The following is a 17,645-nucleotide window of genomic DNA, read 5'->3' as shown; positions in this document are numbered from 1 at the left end:
CTTCTTGAATATTCTCTTCTTTTTTCATTCCTATCCCTCCATATATCAATTAAGTCATTTTCTTCCATTAAAACATTCAGCTCTTTTCTTGCAGTATCTGTTCTATAAACCATTCCTTCTGCCATATCCATTTTTGCTAAAAACTGTATTGAAATCACCCATTAAAATTACTTTCTTATACTTTAGTGTAAAACTCCTTAAATCATGAAAGAAACTCCTCTTTTCCTTTTCTTCTGTTGGTGCATGTAAGTTGCATAAAACAAAAGTTTCATCCTCACTACTTATTTCTACTGCTAAACATTTTCCATTTCTATCATCAAATACCACATTCCATTTATCCTTCATATACTTATCAATTAAAATTGCTACTCCCCTTCCTTTTCTTCCATCCCCATTATTATATATTATTTCCCCATTCCATCTTTTTTTAAAATCTTCCATTAATTCATCTTTCCAATTTGTTTCTTGTAATACAATTATATTTTCCTCTTTACACATTTCTTTCATTTTTTCAAATTTCACCACATTCAACAAACCTCTTGCATTCCAAGATACAATTCTTAAGACCATTAAGGATAATAAATATTTAAAAATATTCATCATTTCATTTTTCTTCCTCTTCCTCCACTATACTTCTTAAAACCTCACATTTCCCTCTAAATGTAGCTTTTTCTTTCATTTTTTCTTTTCTCTTTCTAGCACAGTCAATATTTGGTTTTACCTTCAGTAGACTTCTTCTTTGCATACGAGTGAATTCTCTATCTCTTTTATATCCTTCAGACTTTTGTTTCTCAGTCTCTTTTTCATCTTCCTCTTGTTCACTCTCCTCTTGTTCTTTTTTATGCTCCAGTTCTCTGCCCTTTAATGAAGTCTCCTCTAGTGTCCTTTCTTCTTCCATCATTTGTTCTTCTTTTTCTCTCTGTGTTCCATTTGTCTCCTCTTCCCTTTCAACTTCTGCCTGCTCACCAACATAATTTTTCTCCTCTTCTTCCACTTCTTTATGAATTTGTCTGCACTCTACCTCGGAGTCAGTCTCTTTGCTTGGTCTCTCCTCATTTACCATCCAACATTCACATTTCACAAGAACTTTGTGGCAATCTGGGCATCTCACTGCATCACAGTCCCGTGCAAAATGGCCATGCTCCTCACATAGGTGACATTTGAAGTCTGGACAGTCTCTTAAGATATGTCCCGGATTCAAACACATACGACAAGTCTTCACCTGTCTGTCATGTATTATCCGGAAAAACTGTGTTCCCTCCGCTGTCTCAAACTTTGTGCTATATGGTAATGAAACCACCTGATCTGGAAACTTAACAGGCACAAATCTCGTTCCATCTTCCACTTCAGTGCCTGGATATAGCCTTCTTTTAATTTGTGATGTTGGATGTACGCCCCAATTATCCAATTTATTAAAAATGTCTTTGTCTTCAAGATAAGCCGGTAGATGCATAAACGATAGAACATATTCCCTTGTCTGTAGTTTTCTAATTACACAATCCTTTCCTTTAATAGTTATTCCGTCCAGTAGAATGTCACACATGTCCTCATTTCTTAAAGTGATTTCATATTCTCTGCCCAGCCTGGGCCATACCGCCAAGATATGTCCTCCTCCAATTTTCTCTGTCACCATCTTGATGATATCCTCAGCTTTTCCATGTTGTACTCCCTCTAAATCAATTATCACGGTTGCTTCTTTTGAATATTTTCTTCCTCTTTCATTTCTTCTGTTATGTTCTCCATTGATTCCTTTGTCCACACTTCGTCGTTTGTCCAGTCCTTTGTCAATATCCGTTTGTATTTCACCAGCCATTTCCATGTCGTTTTCCATAAAATCCGTCCTTTAATCCAAGAGATAAATTAACCCTCTGGAGTCTAAGGGTATTTTTGGGGCCTTGAGAAGTTTTGTCATGCCCTGACATTTGTGCTTTTTTCAGTTTATTATAAATATCTAAATGGGTAAAGTCTAATATCACTGTAATCAGCACAAACTGGGCTATAATAATATGTGAAACCCATGCATGTACATGATTGTATTTTTGAGAAAAAAAATGTTATGCATGGTTAGTGAAAAACTAAAAATGTTAAATCACTTGAATAAGGCAATAAAACACATACATAAAATTGGTTGCCGGAAAAGTTGAGAACTGGAGCTTGTAGCCTAGAATTTTTCTTTCTGAATGATGTGAAAATCATCTTGTTTACTCACTCACAGAAAACAATATATTGATTTAAATTTTCTAAAACACTTTTTGTTGGTAAAAGTCATATGCGAGTAGGCGTCAACTATCATGAATATCATTGTGATTTACACCTGAGAAGACAAAGGCCTGCATAATGAGCTGCATAATGAGCCTCTCATTCAACTGTGCCACTGTGAGGGAGGACTAACAAGAAAGAGAACAAAATAAAAGTATATAATTTTATGTTTGTAGTTTATTAAGAATATATTTAATTATCCCACAACATAATTTGATATCCACTTGGGGGAGCAGTTAAACAGTTTATTAGGAACAATCAAAGCTGACTTTCAAATTTTTTGGCATCCTTTCTCTAGTCACACAATCCTTCAGAAATCCTTTTAACAATCTTATTTTCTACCAAATAAACCCCATTTATTATCATCATTATTATTATTATTATTATTAATGTTGAAAAGAGCTGATAATATTTTTCAGGTTTTTTTAGGGGGAATAAATCGAAAGAACTGCATTGTTTTTACATTTGTTAGAGTTATCTCTATTTGTCACATTTATATTATTTACATCAAGCTTTTGAATGGTATAGTATTGTATATTGTTATTGAAACTTCATAATGTTTCACTTGATTATAAATTTAGTCAGGAATTATAGTTTGGAAAAAGTATTTGGAAAAAGTCTAACTAGTAAAATGTTTACACGTTATGTGAAAACTAGTACAAATAAATAAAAAGAGACTTACTCATGTTTATGATCTCTGCTGAATAAAGTGCTTCATTCTTTTTTCTGAGGAAATCCATTTCTCAAATCCTCAACCACATCACATCTTTTTGGGGTGAATTATGTCTTAGTCCTCTCATCGCGAAGCAAACAGTAAAATAAAATAAAAACTTGAAGAATAGTCTCGCTGCTTTTTCTTCTGTGTGGGCGTATTCAAGCCGCGCGCTTCAGTTTGAATCTGAATAGCGCGTTCAGCGCGGGGGCGTGGTCACATTAGATATAATGAGCGGAGATATGAAAAACAGACATTGCGTTGTTTTCATATGGATTACTTTATCTCAGAATATTTGTTTTCGGCAGCACTTGTTTAGTTTAAAAGTAGACATTCCAGGCTTTCTATAGATATCTCTCTCATGTCTCTTCGTTCAGTATTCACGGAGTTACAGTTCATTTTAATGAAATGTTTGTACATGACGATCAGCGGAGACAAAGACTGTAGACAGCGCACCTTGTTTGTTATCTTTATTTTATAAGTGCACAAAGGTTTTTTGTTATTATGTCTGTATCCAAAAAAAACTAGACCCTTTACAGATTCGATTGATGTATTGCTCTTATCTGTACGATTAAAACTGAGAGTGTAATTTAAGTTCTTTTCGGGGTTATCAGGTGAAAATGACTCAAAACGCATATATGCGTTAATCGACTCGAAAGGGTTAAATCAAAAACAAAAACACCCTCCAGACAGCATTAAGATGCTTGAAGGTGGTTAAAGCAAAACAAACAAACAAAATTATACTTTCAAATCAAAAACTTTAGCAAAACAAAAAATATAAACAAATAAGGGAGAGCCTTCCTCTCCAACTACAGCCCAGTACTTCCTGTCTGACTCAATAGCGCCCTCAGGTTGGTATGGCCGTAAGCGAAGACTGCTGCAAAGACAGGACTATTTAAAGACCAGCCAATCTAATCACCAGTACATTATATAAGTAGGAAAGAAAACCCAAAAGATTAAAGCACCTGGTATTCCTAGGCAGTCTCTCATCAAAGTACTAACCAGTCCTAAACCTGCTAAGATTAAGAGATCGGGCATTGACTCTATCTTTTGGCAAAATTATTATATACTAAGTGAAAAATTTCCAAAAAGCTTACAGCACCTGTTATTCCGAGGCGGTCTCCCATCCAAGTAACAAACAGGCCCAAACCTGCTTAGCTTCCGAGATCAGACAAGATGGGGCATAGCCAGGTTGGTATGACCGTAAGCCAAGACTGCTGCAAAGAGAGGGCTATTTAAAGACCAACCAATGTAATCACCAGTACATTATATAAGTAGGAAAGAAAACCCAAAAGCTTAAAGCACCTGGAATTCCCTGGCGGTCTCCCATCCAAGTACTAACCAGACCTAAACCTGCTAAGATTCAGAGATCGGGCATTGACTTGTTTTTTTTTTTTTTTTTTTTTAATGAAAGATTATTATATAATTCGTTAAATTTTCCAAAAAGATTAAAGCACCTGGTATTCCCAGGCAGTCTCCCATCCATGTACTAACCAGGCCCAAACCTGCTAATATTCAGAGATCGGGCATTGACTCTATTTTTTGGCAAAATTATTATATACTAAGTGAAAAATGTCCAAAAAGCTTACAGCACCTGGTATTTCCAGGCGGTCTCCCATCCAAGTACTAACCAGGCCCAAACCTGCTTAGCTTCCGAGATCACACGAGATCGGGCATAGCCAGGTTTTTATGGCCGTAAGCGAAGACTGCTGCAAAGAGAGGGCTATTTAAAGAGCAGCCAGTCTAATCGCCAGTACATTATATAAGTAGGAAAGAAAACCCAAAAGCTTAAAGCACCTGGTATTCCTAGGCAGTCTCTCATCAAAGTACTGACCAGACCTAAACTTGCTAAGATTCAGAGATCGGGCATTGACTCTTTTATTTGGCAAAATTATTATATACTAAGTGAAAAATTTCCAAAAAGCTTACAGCACCTGGTATTCCCAGGCGGTCTCCCATCCAAGTACTAACCAGACCTAAACCTGCTAAGATTCAGAGATCGGGCATTGACTCTTTTTTTTTTTTTTTTTTTAATGAAAGATTATTATATAATTCGTGAAATTTTCCAAAAAGATTAAAGCACCTGGTATTCCCAGGCAGTCTCTCATCCATGTACTAACCAGGCCCAAACCTGCTAATATTCAGAAATCGGCATTGACTCTATTTTTTGGCAAAATTATTATATACTAAGTGAAAAATGTCCAAAAAGCTTACAGCACCTGGTATTCCCAGGTGGTCTCCCATCCAAGTACTAACCAGGCCCAAACCTGCTTAGCTTCCGAGATCACACGAGATCGGGCATAGCCAGGTTGGTATGGCCGTAAGCGAAGACTGCTACAAAGAGAGGGCTATTTAAAGACCAGCCAATCTAATCGCCAGTACATTATATAAGTAGGAAAGAAAACCCAAAAGCTTAAAGCAAATGGTATTCCTAGGCAGTCTCTCATCAAAGTACTAACCAGACCTAAACCTGCTAAGATTCAGAGATCGGGCATTGACTCTATTATTTGGCAAAATTATTATATACTAAGTGAAAAATGTCCAAAAAGCTTACAGCACCTGGTATTCCCAGGCGGTCTCCCATCCAAGTACTAACCAGACCTAAACCTGCTAAGATTAAGAGATCGGGCATTGACTCTTTTTTTTTTTTTTTTTTTTTTTTAATGAAAGATTATTATATAATTCGAGAAATTTTCCAAAAAGATTAAAGCACCTGGTATTCCCAGGCAGTCTCCCATCCATGTACTAACCGGGCCCAAACCTGCTAATATTCAGAGATCGGGCATTGACTCTATTTTTTGGCAAAATTATTATATACTAAGTGAAAAATGTCCAAAAAGCTTACAGCACCTGGTATTCCCAGGCGGTCTCCCATCCAAGTACTAACAATGCCCAAACCTGCTTAGCTTCCGAGATCAGACGAGATCAGGCATAGCCAGGTTGGTATTGCCGTAAGCGAAGACTGCTGCAAAGAGAGGGCTATTTAAAGAGCAGCCAATCTAATCGCCAGTACATTATATAAGTAGGAAAGAAAACCCAAAAGCTTAAAGCACCTGGTATTCCTAGGCAGTCTCTCATCAAAGTACTAACCAGACCTAAACCTGCTAAGATTCAGAGATCGGGCATTGACTCTTCTTTTTTTTTTTTTTTTTAAATGAAAGATTATTATATAATTCGTGAAATTTTCCAAAAGATTAAAGCACCTGGTATTCCCAGGCAGTCTCCCACCGATGTACTAACCAGACCTTAACCTGCTAATATTCAGAGATCGGGCATTGACTCTTTTTTTTTTTTTAATGAAAGATTTTTATATAATTCGTGAAATTTTTCAAAAGATTAAAGCACCTAGTATTCCCAGGCAGTCTCCCACCCATGTACTAACCAGGCCCAAACCTGCTAATATTCAGAGATTGGGCATTGACTCTATTTTTTGGCAAAATTATTATATACTAAGTGAAAAATGTCCAAAAAGCTTACAGCACCTGGTATTCCCAGGCGGTCTCCCATCCAAGTACTAACCAGGCCCAAACCTGCTTAGCTTCCGAGATCAGACGAGATCGGGCATAGCCAGGTTGATATTGCCGTAAGCGAAGACTGCTGCAAAGAGAGGGCTATTTAAAGACCAGCCAATCTAATTGCCAGTAGATTACATAAGTAGGAAAGAAATCCCAAAAGCTTAAAGCACCTGGTATTCCTAGGCAGTCTCTCATCAAAGTACTAACCAGACCTAAACCTGCTAAGATTCAGAGATTGGGCATTGACTTTTTCTTTTTTTTTTTTTTTTTTTTTAATGAATTATTATTATATAATTTGTGACATTTTCCAAAAGATTAATGCACCTGGTATTCCCAGGAAGTCTCCCATCCATGTACTAACCAGGCCCAAACCTGCTAATATTCAGAGATCGGGCATTGACTATATTTTTTGGCAAAATTATTATATACTAAGTGAAAAATGTCCAAAAAGCTTACAGCACCTGGTATTCCCAGGCAGTCTCCCATCCAAGTACTAACCAGGCCCAAACCTGCTTAGCTTCTGAGATAAGACGAGATCGGGCATAGCCTTTTTTTTTCTTTTTTTATTATTATCAAAAGTATCAAAACAAATACAATTTACATTCAAAATAGAGTTTCATATCCATCACATAACTACATAAACACAAGAACTTGTCCGTCCTATCACCAAAAATTTGCATGTCTACATACATTTATACGTTTAATTATAATGCCATTTTTCCTTTTTGTTTAGAAATGTATGCTTAAACCTCCTTCGTCATCCACACATACAAGTACACATCCATTAATGAAAACTTTTTCAAACAAATCTTGGCTCAGATATTTCCACATTAGAAAGACATTCTTTCTCATCACTGTTTTAAACAACAGATTAATGTCCACTTTTTTCCTTTCAAAATATGCCAAATTCCTTCTTGTCCAAATTGCATATCTTGCATGACTTAAAATGTAATTACACAAATTGACCTTCCAATCTTTACAATTATTACATTCACCAAATAAAAACATTTTCCTCCACTCATCTCCTTCTATCTCTTTTCCCCAGTCCTCCTTTATCAATCTTTTCAATTTTTCATGAAATATGTCTAGCTCTTTACATTCAAAAAATATATGCATTAACGTTTCTGCATCAGTTTTACATACATCACATTCTCAATTAACATTCTTATTAATTTGATGAATCACCACCTTTGTGTATATTCTATTATGTCTTAATTTAAAGTCCAAGTGTTCACACTCCAGTCCATTATACTTCACACTTATGTTTTTCCATATTGACTTTACATTAAATCCTGGAAACATTTTTTGCCACACAGCTTCTGATGCAGGCACCTTAATATCCTTTCCCACAAAAACGTTATATATTGTTTTCGTCGTTATATCTGTCAGACATTTCTTTTCACCATTTTTCCCAATAATAAACATTTTTGGCATTCCCCAGTTTCCCGGTTTAGTTGTCTCTCTCTCAATCATTTCAACCCAAGTCTTGGGCAAGCTTGTTTTAATATTTTCACATACCGAATCCAATTTTGATTTTTCAATTTCGTCATCCCATTCCACCACGTAGTCATAAATTGCTCTATTTGGCATAAAACCTTTCACATATTCATATACCATATCCTTTAATTGTCTTACTCCCGCTTTCATGTATAGTCTATTATAAAACATTTTCCCATTCATTTTTATCTTTGGATTAAGAAAAATTGGCTGCTTGTATATTTGATTTATATTTTCACAATCATATTTCACGTCCATTAAAAACTCTGCCCATGCACTAAATACTTCTTGATAAAATAAGGGTATATTTTCAAACATTGGCTTCTTTAAAGCCATGAATACCCCCTCTTCTCCACATCCACTGCTTTTATCCAAAAAGTCTCCCATGAAACCTTTCCATCCATATTGCACTTTATCATATAAATACTTCTTCATTGTTTTCACTCTTATTGTTTTTCTTTTAACCTCTAAATCAATCAACTTTAATCCTCCTCCTGTGTAGTCTGCTATTAATGTATTTTTTGATATTTTAACCCCTTTCCCTCCCCATAAAAAATTATTAAGAACATCCTTGATCTCATTTACCACCCAAACTGGCAAGTCAAGTGCACCTAATACATAATTACATTTGGTAAGCAACAAGGAGTTAAACACTATTACTTTGCCCCTCAGTGTTAATTCTCTTAATTTCCAAAAGCGTAGCACTTGTTTTATTTTGTTTAAAATCCCTGTCCAAGTAGCATCTCTTGCTTCTTTTGCATTAACTCCTATATTCACTCCTAAAATCCTTGTGTATTCTTTTGTGACTTTAAAATTATTTTCACACCCGCTCATATCTATCTCTCCTATACTCATTATTTCAGATTTTTCAATATTAATTTTTGCTCCTGATGCTTTTCCATAAGTTTCAACATGTTTCATTATTCTTTTTATACTTTCCATATCTCTTACAGTAAATGTTGTGTCATCTGCATACTGGTGAATTAAACTCAATCTCCCATGTGGTACTGGAATTCCTCTTATTTCCCTATCTCTCTTTACCAGTGTCGCTAGGGCTCAACTGATATTGAATACAGCATAGCAGACAGCGGACACCCCTGCCTCACTGATCTTTCTAGTGGAAAATGATCTGTTAAAACACCATTTACTTTTACACAACTTTTTGCATTACAATATAATAAATTTATCCACCTCAGAATCCTCTCCCCAAAACCAAAGTTCCTCATTGCTTGTTCCATAAAACAGTGCTCCACCCTATCAAAGGCTTTGCTTAGATCCATACATAAAAGCAAACCTCCTTCCCTATCATTAACCATACTATCCACTACATCCCTTATTGTGCATATGGTATCTGTAATGTCTCTTCCTGGTATACTGTATGCTTGATTTGGCGATATTATACTTCCCACTACTCCTTTTATTCTTTTGGCTAAGACTTTTGTCAAAATTTTATAATCAGTTTTTAAAAGACTTAAAGGTCTATAATTCCCCAAATTATGAGGACTACCTTTATTTTTATATAGAATATTGATTATGACCAAGCTCATTGATTCTGGTATCTCCCTTCTTTCTTCCATACTCCTGAATACCTTAATCAGTATAGGTGCTAAACTATCTATGAATGTCTTATAGAATTCATGCGTTAAACCATCTGATCCTGGACTTTTATTCGGCTTTGTTTGTCTTATTGCTTCTTTTATTTCTTCAATACATATATCACTGTCACACATAATTCTTTCTACATCAGTTAATCTAGCACTTACTGTATTTAAAACTTCATCCACACATTCTTGTTTTACATTTTCTTTCTTGAAGAGTTTCTTATAAAATAATTCTACCACTTCTATAATTTCTACAAAATCTGTTACCTTTTTCCCTTCTTCATCTTCCAACTTCATTTTGTGCACCTTTCCCCCTCCACCGCATACTGTGCCCTGCTCCTTACTATTGCACCCTCGCACTTTTCCTTTTCAAACAACTCAACTTCACAACTTCAATTTCTGCTTTTATCCTAAAGAAATGTTCTTTTGAGTACTCAGGGTTGTTTTCTATTTTCTCTGCTTCTTTCTCTAACATATTTCCCATGTCCTCCATTTCCCTCATTCTCATAAAATGCCTCTGCTTTGAGTACCTTATACTTCTTTTTTGTATTTTCCCTTTCATTATTTCCCACCACTCACAGACATTCTCTTCAAATAATGAGTTTTCCATTTCACACTTTATACATCTGTAAATACTTTTCCTGTACTCTTCTTCCTTTAACAAAGATGAATTCAGACACCACATCCCCCCACCTCTTGTTTCCTTATTTCCAGCCATCTTTACTGTCATGGCAGCATGATCACTTACTCCAATAAACTTATATCTCACATTTTTCACATAATGTAATATTTCTCTTTTAACTAAACACAGATCTATTTGACTTTGTTTTAAGTTTCCCAGCACCATTTGCCTTCTTGAAAATTCCTTTTTAAATGGGTTCTCCTCTCTCCAGGCATCTACCAAATCCTCACTTTGCATTAATTGGTTTAAAATCCTTCTAGACACATCTGATTTGAAGTTTGCACTTCTAGACACATCTAGTCTTGTGCACCACACATTAAAATCTCCAACCACATTTACCTGTACACAGTGGTTTCATTTGCTCAAAAACTCCTTTTCGTTCGATTTCTACATTAGGTGCATATAAATTAACCAATCTAAAAAGTTCATTGTTGAACATAAAATCTATTCCTAACAGTCTTCCTTTACCATCATTATATATTTCCTTTACCTTATACATTTCACCTTTTTTCATCAGAATCGCCACCCCACAAGCCCTCTGATTTCCATGCTTTACATAAATATCATGTTCCCAGATTTTCTTTATATTGACCATTATGTCTTCAGACCAATGTGTCTCTTGTAAACAAATGACATCTGTTTTAAGCTTTCCAATAACCTGCTCAAACTTATTCATTTCTCTGAGTCCATTACAGTTCATGCAGGCAATGCTCATTATGTCAAACATTGCATATATTACCAGTATTAGACGGAGACAACACATAAAATAAACTCAAGTTCTTACTTTTTTGCAAAGCATTCTTCACCGCCTTTCATTTTCCTTTTCAGCAACTTGATACTTGCTTCACAAATCCTCTTCCAGATTTATCAGTGGAGTCTCCAGAGACTCCTTCACCTCTTCTCTTCTGCTTTCCTTATTCTTTAGGCTTTCTTCTTCTTCTTGTTGCCTTGTTCCTTGTTTTTTCTTTTTCCCTTCATCCCCTTCACTTTTTGCCCCTTTTTTGATTGCCCCTCCATCTTTCTCTTCCATCCTCTGTACTCTCCCGATACTCCCACTACCGTCCTTTAAGCTTTCAACAAACTCTCTGCTGCTCTCTTTCTCAACAGTCTGTTGTCCAGCAGTTAAATCTCTTTCTCTCCATGCATCCCCTCTTTCCTCTTCCTCCACCGTTAAACTCTCCTCTGACTCTTCATACAGGTCCACGAAGCTTCCCACGCTATCTCCTTCCTCCCGCTCTTCTGAAATTTTGCATACGCAAAATGCATTTCTCATCCTGCAAATGCTACAGTTTCCTTCATTGCATTCCCTTACATAGTGGCCCTGCATTCCACACCGAAAACATTTAAAGTTTGGACAGTCTCTCACTATGTGTCCAGGTTGAATGCACAGACGGCATACTTTAACCAGTCTGTCATGTATGACTCGAAAGTGTTCAGATCCTCCCAACGTCTCAAACTTAGTTGAGTATGGCAGCGATTTAACAGTATCTGTGAACTTGACTTTCAAAAATCTAATCCATCAGCAATGGGAATCCATCAGCAATTTTGAGATCGGGCATAGCCAGGTTGATATTGCCGTAAGCGAAGACTGCTGCAAAGAGAGGGCTATTTAAAGAGCAGCCAATCTAATCGCCAGTACATTATATAAGTAGGAAAGAAAACCCAAAAGCTTAAAGCACCTGGTATTCCTAGGCAGTCTCTCATCAAAGTACTAACCAGACCTAAACCTGCTAAGATTCAGAGATCGGGCATTGACTCTATTATTTGGCAAAATTATTATATACTAAGTGAAAAATGTCCAAAAAGCTTACAGCACCTGGTATTCCCAGGCGGTCTCCCATCCAAGTACTAACCAGGCCCAAACCTGCTTAGCTTCCGAGATCAGACGAGATCGGGCATAGCCAGGTTGGTATGGCCGTAAGCGAAGACTGCTGCAAAGAGTGGGCTATTAAAAGACCAGCCAATCTAATTGCCAGTACATTATATAAGTAGGAAAGAAAACCCAAAAGATTAAAGCACCTGGTATTCCTAGGCAGTCTCTCATCAAAGTACTAACCAGACCTAAACCTGCTAAGATTCAGAGATCGGGCATTGACTCTTTTTTTTTTTGTTTTTTTTGTTTTTAATGAAAGATTATTATATAATTCGTGAAATTTTCCAAAAAGATTAAAGCACCTGGTATTCCCAGGCAGTCTCCCATCCATGTACTAACCAGGCCCAAACCTGCTAATATTCAGAGATCGGGCATTGACTCTGTTTTTTGGCAAAATGATTATATACTAAGTGAAAAATGTCCAAAAAGCTTAAAGCACCTGGTATTCCCAGGCGTCTCCCATCCAAGTACTAACCAGGCCCAAACCTGCTTAGCTTCCGAGATCAGACGAGATCGGGCATATTCAGGTTGGTATGGCCGTAAGCGAAGACTGCTGCAAAGAGAGGACTATTTAAAGACCAGCCAATCTAATCACCAGTACATTATATAAGTAGGAAAGAAAACCCAAAAGATTAAAGCACCTGGTATTCCTAGGCAGTCTCTCATTAAAGTACTAACCAGACCTAAACCTGCTAAGATTCAGAGATCGGGCATTGACTCTATTATTTGGCAAAATTATTATATACTAAGTGAAAAATTTCCAAAAATCTTACAGCACCTGTTATTCCGAGGCGATCTCCCATCCAAGTACCAACCAGGCCCAAACCTGCTTAGCTTCCGAGATCAGACGAAATAGGGCATAGGCAGGTTGGTATGGCCGTAAGCGAAGACTGCTGCAAAGAGAGGACTATTTAAAGACCGACCAATCTAATCACCAGTACATTATATAAGTAGGAAAGAAAACCCAAAAGCTTAAAGCACCTGGTATTCCTAGGCAGTCTCTCATCAAAGTACTAACCAGACCTAAACCTGCTAAGATTCAGAGATCGGGCATTGACTCTTTTTTTTTTTTTTTTTTTTTTTAATGAAAGATTATTATATAATTCGTGAAATTTTCCAAAAGATTAAAGCACCTGGTATTCCCAGGCAGTCTCCCACCCATGTACTAACCAGGCCCAAACCTGCTAATATTCAGAGATCGGGCATTGACTCTTTTTTTTTTTTTAATGAAAGATTATTATAGAATTCGTGAAATTTTCCAAAAAGCTTAAAGCACCTGGTATTCCCAGGCAGTATCCCATCCATGTACTAACCAGGCCCAAACCTGCTAATATTCAGAGATCGGGCATTGACACTTTTTTTTGTTTTTAATGAAAGATTATTATATAATTCTTGAAATTTTCCAAAAAGATTAAAGCACCTGGTATTCCCAGGCAGTCTCCCATCCATGTACTAACGAGGCTAAACCTGCTTAGCTTCCGAGATCAGACGAAATCGGGCATAGCCAGGTTGGTATGGCCGTAAGCGAAGACTGCTGCAAAGAGAGGACTATTTAAAGACCAGCCAACCTAATCGCCAGTACATTATATAAGTAGGAAAGAAAACCCAAAAGCTTAAAGCACCTGGTATTCCTAGGCAGTCTCTCATCAAAGTACTAACCAGACCTAAACTTGCTAAGATTCAGAGATCGGGCATTGACTCTTTTATTTGGCAAAATTATTATATACTAAGTGAAAAATTTCCAAAAAGCTTACAGCACCTGGTATTCCCAGGCGGTCTCCCATCCAAGTACTAACCAGGCCCAAACCTGCTTAGCTTCCGAGATCAGACGAGATGGGGCATAGCCAGGTTGGTATGACCGTAAGCCAAGACTGCTGCAAAGAGAGGGCTATTTAAAGACCGACCAATGTAATCACCAGTACATTATATAAGTAGGAAAGAAAACCCAAAAGCTTAAAGCACCTGGTATTCCTAGGCAGTCTCTCATCAAAGTACTAACCAGACCTAAACCTGCTAAGATTCAGAGATCGGGCATTGACTCTTTTTTTTTTTTTTTTTTTTTTTTAATGAAAGATTATTATATAATTCGTGAAATTTTCCAAAAGATTAAAGCACCTGGTATTCCCAGGCAGTCTCCCACCCATGTACTAACCAGGCCCAAACCTGCTAATATTCAGAGATCGGGCATTGACTCTTTTTTTTTTTTTTAATGAAAGATTATTATAGAATTCGTGAAATTTTCCAAAAAGCTTAAAGCACCTGGTATTCCCAGGCAGTATCCCATCCATGTACTAACCAGGCCCAAACCTGCTAATATTCAGAGATCGGGCATTGACACTTTTTTTTGTTTTTAATGAAAGATTATTATATAATTCTTGAAATTTTCCAAAAAGATTAAAGCACCTGGTATTCCCAGGCAGTCTCCCATCCATGTACTAACGAGGCTAAACCTGCTTAGCTTCCGAGATCAGACGAAATCGGGCATAGCCAGGTTGGTATGGCCGTAAGCGAAGACTGCTGCAAAGAGAGGACTATTTAAAGACCAGCCAACCTAATCGCCAGTACATTATATAAGTAGGAAAGAAAACCCAAAAGCTTAAAGCACCTGGTATTCCTAGGCAGTCTCTCATCAAAGTACTAACCAGACCTAAACTTGCTAAGATTCAGAGATCGGGCATTGACTCTTTTATTTGGCAAAATTATTATATACTAAGTGAAAAATTTCCAAAAAGCTTACAGCACCTGGTATTCCCAGGCGGTCTCCCATCCAAGTACTAACCAGGCCCAAACCTGCTTAGCTTCCGAGATCAGACGAGATGGGGCATAGCCAGGTTGGTATGACCGTAAGCCAAGACTGCTGCAAAGAGAGGGCTATTTAAAGACCGACCAATGTAATCACCAGTACATTATATAAGTAGGAAAGAAAAACCCAAAAGCTTAAAGCACCTGGTATTCCCAGGCAGTCTCCCACCCATGTACTAACCAGGCCCAAACCTGCTAATATTCAGAGATCGGGCATTGACTCTATTTTTTGGCAAAATTATTAGGCTGCTGCAAAGAGAGGGCTATTTAAAGACCAGCCAATCTAATCGCCAGTACATTATATAAGTAGGAAAGAAAACCCAAAAGCTTAAAGCACCTGGTATTCCTAGGCAGTCTCTCATCAAAGAACTAACCAGACCTAAACCTGCTAAGATTCAGAGATCGGGCATTGACTCTATTATTTGGCAAAATTATTATATACTAAGTGAAAAATGTCCAAAAAGCTTACAGCACCTGGTATTCCCAGGCAGTCTCCCCATCCATGTACTAACCAGGCCCAAACCTGCTAATATTCAGAGATCGGGCATTGACTCTTTTTTTTTTTTTAATGAAAGATTATTATATAATTCGTGAAATTTTCCAAAAAGATTAAAGCACCTGGTATTCCCAGGCAGTCTCCCATCCATGTACTAACCAGGCCCAAACCTGCTAATATTCAGAGATCGGGCATTGACTCTATTATTTGGCTAAATTATTATATACTAAGTGAAAAATTTCCAAAAAAGCTTACAGCACCTGGTATTCCCAGGCGGTCTCCCATCCAAGTACTAACCAAACCTAAACCTGCTAATATTCAGAGATCGGGCATTGACTCTATTACTTAGTAAAATTATTATATACTAAGTGAAAAATGTCCAAAAAGCTTACAGCACCTGGTATTCCCAGGTGGTCTCCCATCCAACTACTAACCAGACCTAAACCTGCTAAGATTCAGAGATCGGGCCATTGACTCTTTTTTTTTTTTTTGTTGGAAGATTATTATATAATTCGTGAAATTTTCCAAAAAGATTAAAGCACCTGGTATTCCCAGGCAGTCTCCCATCCATGTACTAACCAGGCCCAAACTTGCTAATATTCAGAGATCAGGTATTGACTCTATTTTTTGGCAAAATTATTATATACTAAGTGAAAAATGTCCAAAAGCTTACAGCACCTGGTATTCCCAGGCGGTCTCCCATCCAAGTACTAACCAGGCTCAAACCTGCTTAGCTTCCGAGATCAGACGAGATCGGGCATAGCCAGGTTGGTATGGCCGTAAGCGAAGACTGCTGCAAAGAGAGGACTATTTAAAGACCAGCCAATCTAATTGCCAGTACATTATATAAGTAGGAAAGAAAACCCAAAAGATTAAAGCACCTGGTATTCCTAGGCAGTCTCTCATCAAAGTACTAACCAGACCTAAACCTGCTAAGATTCAGAGATCGGGCATTGACTCTTTTTTTTTTGTTTTTAATGAAAGATTATTATATAATTCGTGAAATTTTCCAAAAAGATTAAAGCACCTGGTATTCCCCAGGCAGTCTCCCATCCATGTACTAACCAGGCCCAAACCTGCTAATATTCAGAGATCGGGCATTGACTCTGTTTTTTTGGCAAAATTATTATATATTAAGTGAAAAATGTCCAAAAAGCTTAAAGCACCTGGTATTCCCAGGCGTCTCCCATCCAAGTACTAACCAGGCCCAAACCTGCTTAGCTTCCGAGATCAGACGAAATAGGGCATAGCCAGGTTGGTATGGCCGTATTTTTTGGCAAAATTATTAGGCTGCTGCAAAGAGAGGGCTATTTAAAGACCAGCCAATCTAATCGCCAGTACATTATATAAGTAGGAAAGAAAACCCAAAAGCTTAAAGCACCTGGTATTCCTAGGCAGTCTCTCATTAAAGTACTAACCAGACCTAAACCTGGCTAAGATTCAGAGATCGGGCATTGACTCTATTATTTGGCAAATTATTATATACTAAGTGAAAATGTCCAAAAAGCTTACAGCCACCTGTTATTTCCGAGGCGGTCTCCCATCCAAGTACTAACCAGGCCCAAACCTGCTTAGCTTCCGAGATCAGACGAGATGGGGCATAGCCAGGTTGGTATGACCGGTAAGCCAAGACTGCTGCAAAGAGAGGGCTATTTAAAGACCGACCAATGTAATCACCAGTACATTATATAAGTAGGAAAGAAAACCCAAAAGCTTAAAGCACCTGGTATTCCCAGGCAGTCTCCCACCCATGTACTAACCAGGCCCAAACCTGCTAATATTCAGAGATCGGGCATTGACTCTATTTTTTGGCAAAATTATTAGGCTGCTGCAAAGAGAGGGCTAATTTAAAGACCAGCCAATCTAATCGCCAGTACATTATATAAGTAGGAAAGAAAACCCAAAAGCTTAAAGCACCTGGTATTCCTAGGCAGTCCTCTCATCAAAGAAACTAACCAGACCTAAAACCTGCTAAGATTCAGAGATCGGGCATTGACTCTATTATTTGGGCAAAATTATTATATACTAAGTGAAAAATGTCCAAAAAGCTTACGACCTGGTATCCCAGGCAGTTCCATCCATGTACTAACCAGGCCCAAACCCTGCTAATATCAGAGATCGGGCATTGACTCTTTTTTTTTTTTTTAATGAAAGATTATTATAGGAATTCGTGAAATTTTCCAAAAGATTAAAGCACCTGGTATTCCG

At 37.4% G+C, this 17,645-nt stretch overlaps 8 non-coding genes and 7 pseudogenes across 8 annotated transcripts; all 15 read right to left on the bottom strand.

Moving 5' to 3' along the window:
• Positions 1 to 4,061: 4,061 nt before the first annotated feature.
• Positions 4,062 to 4,180, bottom strand: LOC113077489 (uncharacterized; annotated as a pseudogene).
• A 373-nt stretch (positions 4,181 to 4,553) lies between these two features.
• Positions 4,554 to 4,672, bottom strand: LOC113077486 (uncharacterized; annotated as a pseudogene).
• Positions 4,673 to 5,178: 506 nt separating this feature from the next.
• On the bottom strand, positions 5,179 to 5,297 carry LOC113077499 (5S ribosomal RNA). Its single transcript, XR_003281360.1, has one exon. It is a non-coding gene; the product is annotated as a 5S ribosomal RNA (ribosomal RNA).
• A 512-nt stretch (positions 5,298 to 5,809) lies between these two features.
• LOC113077481 (5S ribosomal RNA) lies at positions 5,810 to 5,928 on the bottom strand. The gene has a single exon (XR_003281355.1). It is a non-coding gene; the product is annotated as a 5S ribosomal RNA (ribosomal RNA).
• Positions 5,929 to 6,441: 513 nt separating this feature from the next.
• Positions 6,442 to 6,560, bottom strand: LOC113077473 (5S ribosomal RNA). Its single transcript, XR_003281347.1, has one exon. It is a non-coding gene; the product is annotated as a 5S ribosomal RNA (ribosomal RNA).
• A 5,510-nt stretch (positions 6,561 to 12,070) lies between these two features.
• Positions 12,071 to 12,189, bottom strand: LOC113077492 (5S ribosomal RNA). Its single transcript, XR_003281358.1, has one exon. It is a non-coding gene; the product is annotated as a 5S ribosomal RNA (ribosomal RNA).
• Positions 12,190 to 12,566: 377 nt separating this feature from the next.
• Positions 12,567 to 12,684, bottom strand: LOC113077478 (5S ribosomal RNA). Its single transcript, XR_003281352.1, has one exon. It is a non-coding gene; the product is annotated as a 5S ribosomal RNA (ribosomal RNA).
• A 221-nt stretch (positions 12,685 to 12,905) lies between these two features.
• Positions 12,906 to 13,024, bottom strand: LOC113077493 (uncharacterized; annotated as a pseudogene).
• Positions 13,025 to 13,547: 523 nt separating this feature from the next.
• LOC113077497 (uncharacterized) lies at positions 13,548 to 13,665 on the bottom strand (annotated as a pseudogene).
• Positions 13,666 to 13,886: 221 nt separating this feature from the next.
• Positions 13,887 to 14,005, bottom strand: LOC113077477 (5S ribosomal RNA). Its single transcript, XR_003281351.1, has one exon. It is a non-coding gene; the product is annotated as a 5S ribosomal RNA (ribosomal RNA).
• A 525-nt stretch (positions 14,006 to 14,530) lies between these two features.
• On the bottom strand, positions 14,531 to 14,648 carry LOC113077496 (uncharacterized; annotated as a pseudogene).
• Positions 14,649 to 14,869: 221 nt separating this feature from the next.
• On the bottom strand, positions 14,870 to 14,988 carry LOC113077476 (5S ribosomal RNA). Its single transcript, XR_003281350.1, has one exon. It is a non-coding gene; the product is annotated as a 5S ribosomal RNA (ribosomal RNA).
• A 1,115-nt stretch (positions 14,989 to 16,103) lies between these two features.
• Positions 16,104 to 16,222, bottom strand: LOC113077472 (5S ribosomal RNA). The gene has a single exon (XR_003281346.1). It is a non-coding gene; the product is annotated as a 5S ribosomal RNA (ribosomal RNA).
• Positions 16,223 to 16,591: 369 nt separating this feature from the next.
• Positions 16,592 to 16,709, bottom strand: LOC113077495 (uncharacterized; annotated as a pseudogene).
• Positions 16,710 to 16,942: 233 nt separating this feature from the next.
• LOC113077491 (uncharacterized) lies at positions 16,943 to 17,064 on the bottom strand (annotated as a pseudogene).
• Between the last annotated feature and the right edge of the window lie 581 nt (positions 17,065 to 17,645).

Source organism: Carassius auratus, unplaced genomic scaffold (assembly GCF_003368295.1).
Source record: "Carassius auratus strain Wakin unplaced genomic scaffold, ASM336829v1 scaf_tig00022685, whole genome shotgun sequence".
Classification (NCBI taxonomy): Eukaryota; Metazoa; Chordata; class Actinopteri; order Cypriniformes; family Cyprinidae; genus Carassius; species Carassius auratus.
The sequence above is the reverse complement of the archived record's forward strand: the minus strand, read 5'-3'. Positions and strand labels throughout refer to the sequence as shown.